Raw genomic sequence first — 12,966 nt, 5'->3', positions numbered from 1 at the left:
AGGAACTAAAAGCACCTACAAATTACAGTCCACAACGCAGCACAATTTTGCCTACTAGACAATTTGCCGAAGGATTTTGTCAAAAAAAAAAAATTTATTTGCCACCAATTGCTGACAAGGAAAAACTTGGAGCCTTTATATTAGACAAATACCAGAGCCACAGCACATTTTGCCTACTAAAAATTTATTTGCCACAGCAGATCACAGCAGCCAAAAATCGACAAGGAAAAAGTTGCAGGTTTTACATTGTACATAGGTGACCAGAGCCACAGCATATTTGCCAACCACAGCACAGCACAATCAACTTTTCCAGCACAAAAACCAATAAGAAGTAAGTGTTATATTTCTTGCCACTTTTTTTTTGAGTGTTGTTTTTTTTTGCAAAATAAAGAAAAAAAACCCGTGTAGTGCGCGAAAAATTAAAATCAAAAAAAGAAGTGAAAAAGTGAAGTTATTTAGTGAGCACCATTTTTCTTTCCAATTTCAAAAATTAAATCACTTGGTTTATTAATTTTATTTCGATCCTTGTGATTATCTGGTCTATCCCCCCACCAGTGGTAAGGTTTTCCAGACACAACACAAGGAAGAGGGTTACCTAACCTCATTTTCCGCACCATACTAAATAGTTTTGTGTTGTTGTTTTTTTGCACATCACAAACACGAAATTGAGTTCAATTTAATTAATTAATCCGGTGCTCACTTCACTTTTTAAACACTATTTACACTTTTTTTTGCGCTTGTTTTGCAATATCGCACGCATTTTTTCACTTTTTCAAAAATACACCTATTATCTGTGGAGGTGGCGAGTGGTCCCCCTTTTTTTGTTGTTGCCGCTGAGACAAAGTCTGTAAATTAAACCTTTTGCGGTTGTCGCTGCTGTAACAAAAAGTCCATAAAGTAAACCCTTTTCGTTGTCGCTACTCTGACAAATTCTGCAATAAACAAAATAAATAATAAACTTCGAATTTCAGTAGTGTTTATTTACGGCTGGGCAGGTATTTTTACTCTAAAGCGTTCCATTTCTATAATCGGCAATTTTCTCGTTAATAAACGTAAATAAAACAATGGAAACCTACATCCGTTTAGCAGAATCAATCGCAGAGTTTGATAAAGATTACAGCCTTATTCCGGAGAGCGACCATAGCAAACACACCCTTGCAATACAGCAGGAAGAGTTGCGGCTCTTGTGGAAGAAGGTAAAGTCTGCGTTTGATTCGCTATTGGGATCTGACGATGTGTCAGCGGATGACGTTATGGCGATCAGAAAGAAGCAAAAGGCAGCATACGCAATCTACGTGCGATGTTCAGCGTCTATATCTGCTGAGGCAGAAAAATACAAGAAGGATGAAAAGAACGTCAACCCTGAGCAAGAACCTCATGGGCATAAAATTCGCCTCCCTGCTTGCGATACGGAAGTTTTTAAAGGGGATTATCTGTCTTGGCCAACTTTTCGCGATCTTTTCACGGCAATTTATATAAACAATTCCAGCTTGAAAGGGGTGGAAAAGTTATTCCATCTCAACAACAAAACGCAGGGCGAAGCAAAAGATATCGTTAAAAAATGCCCCCTCACAAATGAAGGTTTCGAGATGGCCTGGAAAAACTTGTGTGAAAGATACGAAAACAAACGTATCTTAGTTAACACACAACTACAAATTTTATTTAACTTAAAAAAGGTAGAAAGTGAGTGTGGCAGTTCAATAAAAAAGCTGCAAAATGATATAAATAATTGTATTTCTTCCCTCAAATGCCACAAAATTGACACTTCCAATTGGGATGCAATCCTGACCTATCTATGCTCAACCAAGTTACCAGAGAGCACGCTGGCTCTTTGGGAGCAAAGTATAGACCATAAAATGGACATATCCAAGTGGGAGGATATGGATAAATTCCTGTCTAATCGGTTCCAGACACTTGAAACAGTGTCTGGTTTTACAGGGCATGCCACTTCGAAAGTGCAAAAACCAAACGCGTCGCGACAATCAACGGAAACCCCTACGAAAAGACTTGGTGCTTTTCAAACGAAAGTATCCAAGCAAACAATAAAATCAATTTGTAAAATGTGTAAATCCCCTGAACACAGATTACGCAACTGTTCACGCTTCTGCGACTTAACCCCAGTAGAAAGGATTAAATTTATAAAAGCCACAAGTGGCTGCCTGAATTGCTTATCCCCAGGACACACCGTGACGAAGTGCACCAGTTCCTACAACTGTTCCAAATGCCACTCTCGTCACCACACGCTCCTGCATGCGGATACATCTCAGCACACGGCTGTACGCAATCCTCTCAAAGATGCGGATAATAGCCCAACAACTTCGGCACAGGCGCGACAATCTGCGAACCAGAATGTAAAATCCTGTCATGCCAATTCCAGCACAGGCGTGCTATTAGGAACTGCTCGCGTACACATTCGCCATAATGGTACCGACTTCTCCGCACGGGCATTAATTGATTCAGGGTCTGAATGTTCCTTTATAACTGAAAGACTGAAACGCAGAATCAATTTGCCAGCGAGAAAAATGCATGCCCAAGTTTCAGGCATCACAAATTCGGTGTCAGCCCAGGTGAAAGAAGCATCCAAAATTGAATTACGTTCACCAGTGGATGCCTGCTTCAGCCTGACTACACCCGTTCTAGTCCTATCCAAACTCACTGGGAATCTTCCATCCTGCCATATCAACGTCATGACTATGCAGGCATTCCCAGACTTGGTTTTGGCAGACAAGAGGTTCTACATCAACGAAGATGTAGACCTCATACTTGGAGGAGACATATATCCCCAAATTATACTGAGTGGTCTGAAAAAGAATGTACTAAATACACTTTTGGCCCAAGAGACAGTGTTCGGTTGGATACTAACCGGTCGCATCGAAGCACCGAGTCCGACGAAGAGCATCATGTCATTCTACAACGAGGTTGCGTTGGACAACCAATTAAAAGCTTTCTGGGAGGTAGAAAATGTTCCCAAAAACAAAATGCTTAATGAAGAAGAAAGGTATTGTGAACAATTATTCAAGGACACAACAAAACGTGATGAAAGTGGAAGATATACAGTCTCGCTACCATTCAGGCAGGATTACCCTGAGAATATTAAATTAGGACCGTCCCTAAAGCGCGCATGTTCACAATTCTTCAGAAATGAGGGGCGATTACTAAAAAACCAAGAGTTAGGGAAAGAATATGTTCGAGTGTTATCCGAATACGAAACGCTTGGACATATGAGAAAAATTAAAAATAATGTACCATCCGACGATTCGGATAATTATTTCCTGCCCCACCACGCCGTTGTAAAGGCGGAAAGTACCACTACCAAGGTGCGCGTCGTCTTCAACGCGTCAAGTCCGACAGCAAATGGCATTAGTCTAAACGACATACTCCACCCAGGTCCAGTACTCCAAGCAGACTTGCCTATTTTAATTTTACGTTGGCGACTGTATCGCTTTGTCTTTAATAGTGACATAGAAAAGATGTATAGGCAAATTTGGGTGACCGATAATCACGCCAAATTTCAAAGAATTGTCCATCGAACATCCCCCAACGAACCCATCAGTCTTTACGAACTAAAGACTGTCACATTTGGTGTAAACTGCGCCCCCTACCTCGCGATACGGTCACTTCTACAATTGGCTAATGATGTAGAAAATACCCACCCAATAGCATCGGGTATATTACGCGAAAGTATGTATGTCGACGACGTTTTATCTGGAGGGCATACAATAGCGTCAACTATCAAAGCAAGGAACGAGATTCGCGAAGCATTACACTCAGCTGGCTTTCCATTGCGCAAGTGGACATCCAATTGTGAGGAAGTCCTTCAGGACATCCCCAAAACGGATTTGCTCAGCGAGGACTTCCTAGCGTTTGAAGAGGCTAGCTCGGTGAAGGCACTCGGAATACGATGGAACGCGCATTCAGACATGTTTTACTTCACCGCAGGAGTTTTAGAGAAGGGCGAGAACATCACCAAACGCGCAATCCTATCCGCTATAGCCAAACTTTTCGACCCTTTAGGCTGGCTTGCACCAATGGTCATAGTAGCAAAAATATTAATGCAGAATATTTGGTTAGAAGGCACCGGATGGGATGAGCCTGTCTCACCAAATACATTAGAACGGTGGAAAACCTTCACCCAACACTATGGCGAAATAGATAACATACGGATACCGCGGTGGGTAAATTTTTCCCCGGAAGGCGAAATAGAAATCCACGGCTTCTGTGACGCTTCCGAGAAAGCATATGCTGCAGCGATATATATGCGCGTAAAAAGAGACGATCAGTTTTTCATTCACTTACTCTTAGCAAAAACCAGAGTAGCTCCAGTGAAAACCATCTCGCTACCACGTTTAGAACTCTGCGGCGCCGTGCTTCTCGCAGAAATGATGGAATCAATATTCCGAAATATTCATTTGGGACCCGTAAAAGTTCACCTCTGGACGGATTCAACCATCGTACTCGCATGGATAAGAAAGCCGCCCTGTTCCTGGTCAACCTTCGTCGCACACCGAATCACTAAGATCATCGATATGGTCGGTAGCAAGGACTGGCTTCACGTGGACTCGGAATCTAATCCAGCGGATCTAGGAAGCAGAGGACTACTTGCATCAGAGTTGACCAACAATTCGTTGTGGTGGCAGGGACCTTCTTGGCTGCAAGAAGACAATTCCCACTGGCCAGCACAAGAGACCGAATACAAAACGTCCGTTGAGGAGAAGAGGGCACAAACATATGCCACGACAAGGGTAGATCATGTAGATATTCTCGACCGTTTTTCAAATTTACCCAGGGTTTAAAGGTTCTTTCCTATGTTAGGAGATTTTATAAACGAACTCACCCAAAAACTAAAGCAATGTTCCACGAAAGGTCGTGCATAATCTCAGCCGATGAGATTAAGGCAACGACTCAAGCATTAATACGAGTCTGCCAGAAACAATTTTACGGGACAGAATATTTAAAATTGAAAAATAGGGAACCTATCGATCGAAAGAGTGAAATACTGTCACTCAACCCATATATCGACAAAGATGATATTATTAGAACAGGGGGGCGTCTAGGGGCTTCAAAGGACATGTCATACAATGAGCGTCATCCGATCATCTTGCCGTACAATTGTAGGCTGTCTCGCCTTACAGTTATGATGGCTCATCATGACTCCCTTCATGGCGAGAACCAGCTCATGCTCCGTCTTATCCGAACCCAATACTGGATACCGAATGTCAAGACCATGATCAGAGCCATCATCCACAAGTGCAAAACCTGCATTATTCACCGAAAGCAGGTACAGTCCCAACTTATGGGGACCCTTCCCTGCGAACGGACTACTTTTACCCGCGCGTTCACCAATACCGGGGTAGACTTTGCAGGGCCTTTCGACATCAAAAGCTACCGCGGTAGGGGATGTCGACTGTCAAAAGGCTACGTATGCCTTTTCGTCTGCTTTTCCACTAAGGCCATCCATTTAGAAGCCACTAGTGACCTTAGTACCCCAGGCTTCCTCGCGGCCTTTTCGCGTTTTATCGCGAGAAGAGGATGTCCGAAGAACATCTACTCCGACAATGGTACGAACTTTGTCGGAGCTTCCAGATCTCTACGATCGGAATTCAAAGCCTTCCTGGCAGAAAGCCGAGACAAAACAGTCTCCAAGTATAGCCATCAAGCATTAACTTGGCATTTTATTCCCGCTGGCGCTCCACATATGGGCGGCTTGTGGGAAGCGGGAGTGAAGAGCTTCAAAAGCCACTTCAAAAAGATCGCTTCTCCCCACAAATATACTATGGAGGAGTTCCAAACACTTTTGTGCCGGATTGAGGCGTGCCTCAACTCGCGCCCTCTCAGTCCGGGGTCGAATGACCCAACGGACCTGGAACCCCTAACTCCAGGACATTTCCTAACAGGCAGCCATCTTCTGGCGCCGCCAGAACCGGATGTGAACGAAAGCACGGCCTCCATAATAAACAGATGGCAGAAGCTCAAAGCCCTCCATCACACTTTCTGCAAACGATGGAAGGTGAAATATCTATCCGAACTTCAAAAACGAGTGAAGTGGAAGCATCCCAAAGAAAATATAAAAGTGGGAGATCTCGCTGTCCTCAAAGAGGACAACTTATCTCCCAACGAGTGGAGGCTAGGTAGAGTCGTCGACGTACACCCCGGAGAAGATAACCGAGTACGTGTAGTCGACCTCATAACCGAGAAGGGTCAAGTCAGACGACCTTTGGTCAAACTGATCCTTCTTCCCACGGAGATAGATTGTGCGAGGACCAAAAGCTTCGCTTAACAATCCCCCCCGTGCCTCCACATCCCTCCGTTCAAAAAAAAAAAAAAATATCCCACTCACTCGTTCTCCCATAACGAGTATACCAGAAAAGCCTTTACGCAGACCCTCGGTCTGCCACAGAAAACAAAGGCACTCGGCCCATAATTTAAATTTTCAAAATTTCAAAACCCAGCGCTCGCCCACCGAGGCCAATCAACCACCCTAATGCAGATCCCCATCTGCCACAAAACAAATATTTTTCATCTTCAAAATCAAACCCACAATTCACCCGCTCTCCCAGAGCGAGGACAGCAAATCAACCCAACTTCACCCGCTCACCCCGAGCGAGGATGACAGAACACCTACACACTCGGCCAAAGGCACGAGGCCAACAAAAATGTATCAATGTATGTATTGAAATAACTATTAAAAAATAGTTAAAATGGAAACCAACCGTTTCCTTCTTAACTATAAATACAATCAAATAAAAATCCATGCGCAACTACCCATAGAGGTTGCACCTAACCAATACGTGCCTCCTTTCGAAAAGGAGGTATCTTCTTTTCCAGCAACTGCAGAAAAAATGAAATTCTGAGTTTTTTTTGTTCGTGCTGTTCTATTGTTCGTATAATCTTTTTTCTTGTAATTGGCTACATTGAAGGCGAAAGCACCAAGCAAAACCGATGTTTCAATCGATTAGGCATTCAATAAAGCAATAAGGAGACAGTTGAGAATTTGTATTTTGTATCAAAGATTGAGTTCGATAGGGCTTTAATGTAGAAAACTTTGATAATTATTTCTTTAGCGCTCCGCGTGAAATTGGTATTATATTTGTAAAACAACATATTCATGCTTATATAAAACACAAACATTAAACTTTGTTTTAACAAATGCAATTAAAATAAAAAGGGCATCAGATATACATACATAATTTGGTCAAAGTGTTCGTAGTGGTTTTTGGTTTGAGTATAAATAAAGTTTCAAAAACTGTATAAAGTGCAAAACAAACTCGCATAAAATCCCTATGTGATAACAGTAGGGGCATTGCGTCCAGTAAATTTCGGCAGCTGAGAAATTTCTAAAGCAATATCAATCAATAGTTTTAAGCATTTCGCTAGCCAAACCAAGTACATTATCCTTCTCATAAGAGTCAATGTATAAACGTACAGTAGCCCCAGAACTGCCTGTGCCACTCAACCGGAATATAATGCGACTGCCATCCTCAAAAACAATACGTAAACCCTGCTTAAGCAACAGATCTGTCTACTGGATCAGTCTAACTAAAATTGTCTGCAACCTTAACTTTATAAGTTTTGCCATCGCTTATAAAGCTCTTGCCTACAAATTCTGGATTTGTTATATTCTTCTCCATAGTTGCATAACAGATAGCCAAGCCAAAACAGCCCAAATGCCATCCTTTTCGCGTATATGATTTGAACCGGTACCGAAAGTCACTTCCCCACAGAAACATAAACGTCCTGCATCCATAAGATTACCAAAGTATTTCCAACCGGTAGGCACTTCAAACTCCTCTTTACCCAACTTTTTACCAACCAAATCAACCGCTGATGCATGGTATGGTATACATTCTAAATTATTTTCAATTACTGCCAATGAGTCGCTTGGTGTAGCAAAGAATACACGGTGACCAATTGTCATGTTGCGGTCTCCATCGCCATCGAATGCAGAGCCAATACAGTAATCACCCTGTGCTACAGCTTGCACTAAATCCTTGGCGTAGGTTAAATTCGGATCAGGATGTAGGCCTCCAAAATCAGGTAGTGGTGGTGTATGTACTACACAACTCTCTGCGGCACCCAAACAATTCAAAAAGATTTCACGTACATATGAACCTGTTACGCCGTTTAATGAGTCGATACGCATTTTAAGCGGTTTTCCAGTAGTCCTGCCACTAACAAAATCACACAGTTTTTCAAAATCGAAAATCTCTTTCATATGTGACACATAATTTGCCACTGAATCGATAACATCAACAACGAACGGCTTGCCATTCACTTCATATTTGTTTGTACCTATTTTATTAATTTCAATCTCTAAACCATTGACAATTTTGTACTCTTTAATTGCAGTGGATAGTTGGTAGATGTTATTGGTTACTGCATCTGGGGCGGGTCCACCATGGTCGCAATTGAATTTGATACCGAAATCATTTTCGGGACCACCAGGGTTATGAGATGCGGTGAGCACAATTCCACCGAGGGCCTTATACTGACGTATCAAACTTGAAACTGCCGGAGTAGACAGTATACCATTTTGCCCAACCAGTAATTTTGCAACTCCATTTGCAGCACACATACGTATAATAAGCTCTGCTGCTTACAATAGTAGCGCCCATCACCCACAACAACAAGTAGAGCTCCATTTAATGCTGCACCATTCGCATCAAAAATACATTGCACAAAGTTTTCAGTGTAATTTTGTTGCGTGAATACTTTTACCTTTTTGCGTAATCCACTGGTGCCGGGTTTCTGGCCCTCATATGGCTTTGTCGTGACTACAGTAATATTTTGCATTTTCGAAGAATTTACAATTCCATAATTTAATTAAAAGCAAAATGATTGTATGATAAAGATCTACTAACGTTCGCTATACTCAAATTCTGACAATTACCCATGAGTACAACGCCCATGCAACGCAAACTGGTACGGATGTTTTGCATCTGTTTTAGATCGAACAGTGTCAGCGCCGACAATAACACGTTTCGGATATTCATCAAAAGGTTCAACAACTTTCAGGAAATATTAAGCTTTCCAAGCAGCTTTGTTCTCCCTAACCATCGTGAATCAAGTATTGTATTAGGGACTCGTATTTCGAATTGAAGAACAAAGCGCAAACGTGTGCAATCGACGGTGTTTTTGACCAAAACTCTATTTATGGATTTGAATTTCAAATAAGAACGAAAAAGGGACCCGTACTTGGCGAAACAAACAGCAAGCAGATCTATTATTAATACCTTCATATAATTTCGGCGTGTGTTCAATGAGTTAACAAATGTAATAAAGGAATTAGTTTTTATTCAAAATTTTTCAAAATCTGACGGTTTCGTTATCAAATTTTGTAAAATACACACAGAATGAACATTCCGTGGAATACGGAATGTTATGTCGACTCCAAGTATTTACGATATGCGAAACCAGTTGAGCGGCACTCATTACAAATCTTTTCTAATTCCATGTCATTTTGAAATCCGTGCGAAGCAATAACAAATTGAAAACTTTGGGGCCCCTTATATTTGGGCCTGTAAAAGTAGAAGTCGGTGGTTTAATTTCATATCAGATTTCAAGGCAGCTATTCCCAAGAAAACGTCATCAAATCTAAACTGTTTTAAATGCAACGCAGTTTTGTAAAGCTTCATCAACCAACGCATTCCGACTTCAAAGGAATGCCCCAACTATGCCATATGGTGGCCATAAATTAAATGGGCATTCACTGAGTGGTGCATACCATTTACTAAATTTGTGTCTATGAGGAGCTGTCTGCAATACCAACCCATCGTATAGATCATCTTTTAGGCCTTCTGCAACATAAGTATTAGAGTTGGGTCTGGGATACAAATTTGGACTAACTAGAAATTTTAGCAAACTTTTCGCCGATACATAGTAATCATCGTCGACAAAAAAAAAAAAAAACACTATTGGCGCAGTAGTTGAAGGCCCACTGCATACCCATAATGGTTTTAATAGTAATGTTTAAAGTAAACGTCCAAGAAGTCTATCTGCACTATGTCCTTTTCATCGGAAGATTCGTTAGCCACGATAAGTTGTATTGACAAATCATTGCTATACCCAAACAAAAATATCCGTCTGATTTGAACATCAGAGAACCGAGGTTCGTACCCCCAAGTACGGCGGCTGACATTGCGATGACCAAGATTTGCCAAAGCAGATTTTACTATTATTGTTAATTTGGGCGCCGCCGAACCGCATTTGTCTGCAGCATTTATAAATGAATAGTTATAATCCACTGGCGTGCCTGCGGGATAATAGGAATATCAAACCTAATCTATCTCGTTACAAATTCCAATATAATCCACGGCATACAAAGCTAATCCAATAATAATAATATTTTTCAAATAACTTGCGGAATGACATCCCATTTTACAGGGTAATAGAGATGGACGAGGGAACCCATATAAAAATAATATATATGGATAGTTATATATTAATGTTTAACCAATCTACAAATATACATACATACCTACATTCATACATGACATAATGGCGCTGCATCTCGGTTTCCATTGGCCAGCTTTTCGCACTCCAATTTCAATGTATATTGTGCTTGTATACAACTGAATTCCTCCTTGATGCGTTCAAGTGGATCAACGCTAGTAAATTTCAATGGCCCCTGTGGTGGTGGCCCCCCGCCGAGGGATGACGCACCGGTGCAGGATACATGTTGTAGTTTGCGGCAAAGGTCAGTTCTAAATTGGAGCTGTGAAGTTCTTAGGTTCGGTGTGCCTAATAAAATTATTGAAAGTCCAACACTATCCAGTTTTGTAAACAGCTAGGCAGTAGGAAAGCAAAATTTGTTTGCCGGTTCTGATACCACTAGTGTAGTTTGCTGTGCTTTTGTTTTTCATTGTGCCTCATAAACTAAGGAAATATTTTGTGCACAGGCGTACGCCACGCCGTAGTAAAAAATGAAATGAACGAACGGAAAATCACTGTATACATTTCCCGTTGTTTCAATTCATAGGAATTTTACATTCCATACACGGGTGTGTATGAATGTGCACAATGTGTTTGGCTTTGCTGCTGGTAAATATTTACCAGTGCACGGACCTTTTTAAAGGCAAAATGTTGGGAGACGGAAAATGGTAGTAGAAGTTTCGTGAAAACGATAACTGCGGTTTATATTGGTACCAAAAAATTCCCAATTTATCGTAAAACAAACAAATCACAAAATAAATCACATCCCAAAACGTCTACCTATCACAACAATTTTCCAAGGTACCAAAATTACTGCCGCCGAATAACCAAGTTCAGCATGTTATCGTTTACGTAAAACTTCTTATTGTTGTTCAAATTATGCAAAAAACTGAGAAAATTAGCGCAGAAAATATTCGCGTACTCAGTCATTATATTTCTCTACTCAAAAATCTATTTCCTGTTTAAGTTCTTCACAAATTTTTCAAAATTTACTGATTAGGTCAGTATCGCCTCCTAATGTTAGTTGGGTGGGCTCTGCAATTCAATACTTTAAAATTATCGCAGTATACGTTTTCAGTGCGAAAATACGGAAATATTGGTAGAGCCTAAGTTTTGGTAGCAGAAGTAGTAGAAAATGAAAAATGGGTCAAAAAGGTTGGTCAAACTACCAATGCGGTAAAGTCCGTGCACGGACTGCCCATATACTTATACCAACGTATGTACATATATATGCCGAGTTTTAAATGTACATTATATTAGGGATGCATAAAAAGATGCAAACGGGTACCCAAAAACTCGAGTCTGAGGAATCGGTATCGGAGCCAAATACCCTTCGGGAACCGTGCCGTTTGATAAAGGCCATCAATAAAACAGGACTACAAGAGTACTTGGGATAAGTTGAACAAATAAGCGGAGGGCAATACCAACAAATAAAAAATTATACATTTTATAAAGATCTCCCCTCTTCCAAAACGAACATATTTTGTCTTTATTGGCAGACAATTTTGCTGTCCAGACATTTTTTTTTGCGGCGGGCAGGAAAGTTGTTTGTTTTTAGCACCAACAACACAAATAACAGCGACTCAAAAGAACCCACACTATACACTTTCTACCCGGGTCGGTACCAGAATGTGCGAACCGAAAAATCGTAAATGCTCATTTTTCTGCAGCACTAGTGTGCCCGTGGCTAACTAAAACGCTACAGGGCGACACAAAATAAACAAAATAAGGCACTAAAGACCCAGGTACATAACGTGCGTGGAAAGAGGCCATGCACATGATGTGCGCCAAATATGAATATTTTTATACTGCTACAGATGTTTGCCCCCTACGCAAGCGCTACTAAAATATCCCAAATCTCAACAATACAATTAGGGACCACTCGCCCCTGCACTTTGACAATGACCCGACCCATTGAAACCTATTTCACTCCTTTCAGAAAAATGGGTCGTTTTGCCGCTTTAAAACGTAATGCTGCCACGAACGCAGCGCGTTATTCGTCGGAATGCCGAGTGTGTCTTGAGCGACACCCTATCCGCTTGTGTCCAGCCTTTCGGGCGAAAAGGCCAGAAGAGCGCCTCTACGTAACCATTCGCGAAAGCTACTGCGGAAATTGTCTGGCGCCCGGTCACCGCTCTACCGCGTGCCCAAGCCAAGGGCGATGCAAACGGTGCGGCGAGAAGCACCACACGATGCTGCACATCGCCTCGATCGACGAAGAGGAGCAGCTATTACAAGAAGCCCGCTCCAAGCCATGGAGCGTCCAAGTGGAAGAGGAGCTAGATTCACCCCGAGAGCGGATAGACGACTCCATATCGTTATATGCGTCGGACGCTGGAACGGAGACTGGACCTCTTCGTCCACACCAAAACCGAGATGCCAGCCGAACCGGAGCGGAGACGCGGTCTCTTCGCCCGACCATACCATCTACAGCCAAATCATTTCGACCACTTCTGCAGCACGAGAGGAAGCGGCTCCAACAAGGGACAGCGACAGCACAGCGCCATACATATAACGGCCGAGCGGAGACCCGGTCTC

The 12,966-nt window shown here is 41.9% G+C and overlaps 1 protein-coding gene and 2 pseudogenes across 3 annotated transcripts in view; all 3 read right to left on the bottom strand.

Moving 5' to 3' along the window:
- Nucleotides 1–12,966, bottom strand: part of Rbp6 (RNA-binding protein 6) — a 1,756,398-nt gene that overhangs the window by 1,453,002 nt on the left and 290,430 nt on the right. The gene's annotated exons all lie outside the window — the stretch shown is intronic.
- Nucleotides 7,182–8,873, bottom strand: LOC137252155 (phosphoglucomutase-like; annotated as a pseudogene).
- Nucleotides 9,377–10,373, bottom strand: LOC137252901 (beta-1,3-galactosyltransferase brn-like; annotated as a pseudogene).

This window comes from Eurosta solidaginis, chromosome 5 (assembly GCF_040869045.1).
Source record: "Eurosta solidaginis isolate ZX-2024a chromosome 5, ASM4086904v1, whole genome shotgun sequence".
NCBI lineage: Eukaryota > Metazoa > Arthropoda > Insecta > Diptera > Tephritidae > Eurosta > Eurosta solidaginis.
This window is presented reverse-complemented; position numbering and strand designations above follow the sequence as displayed.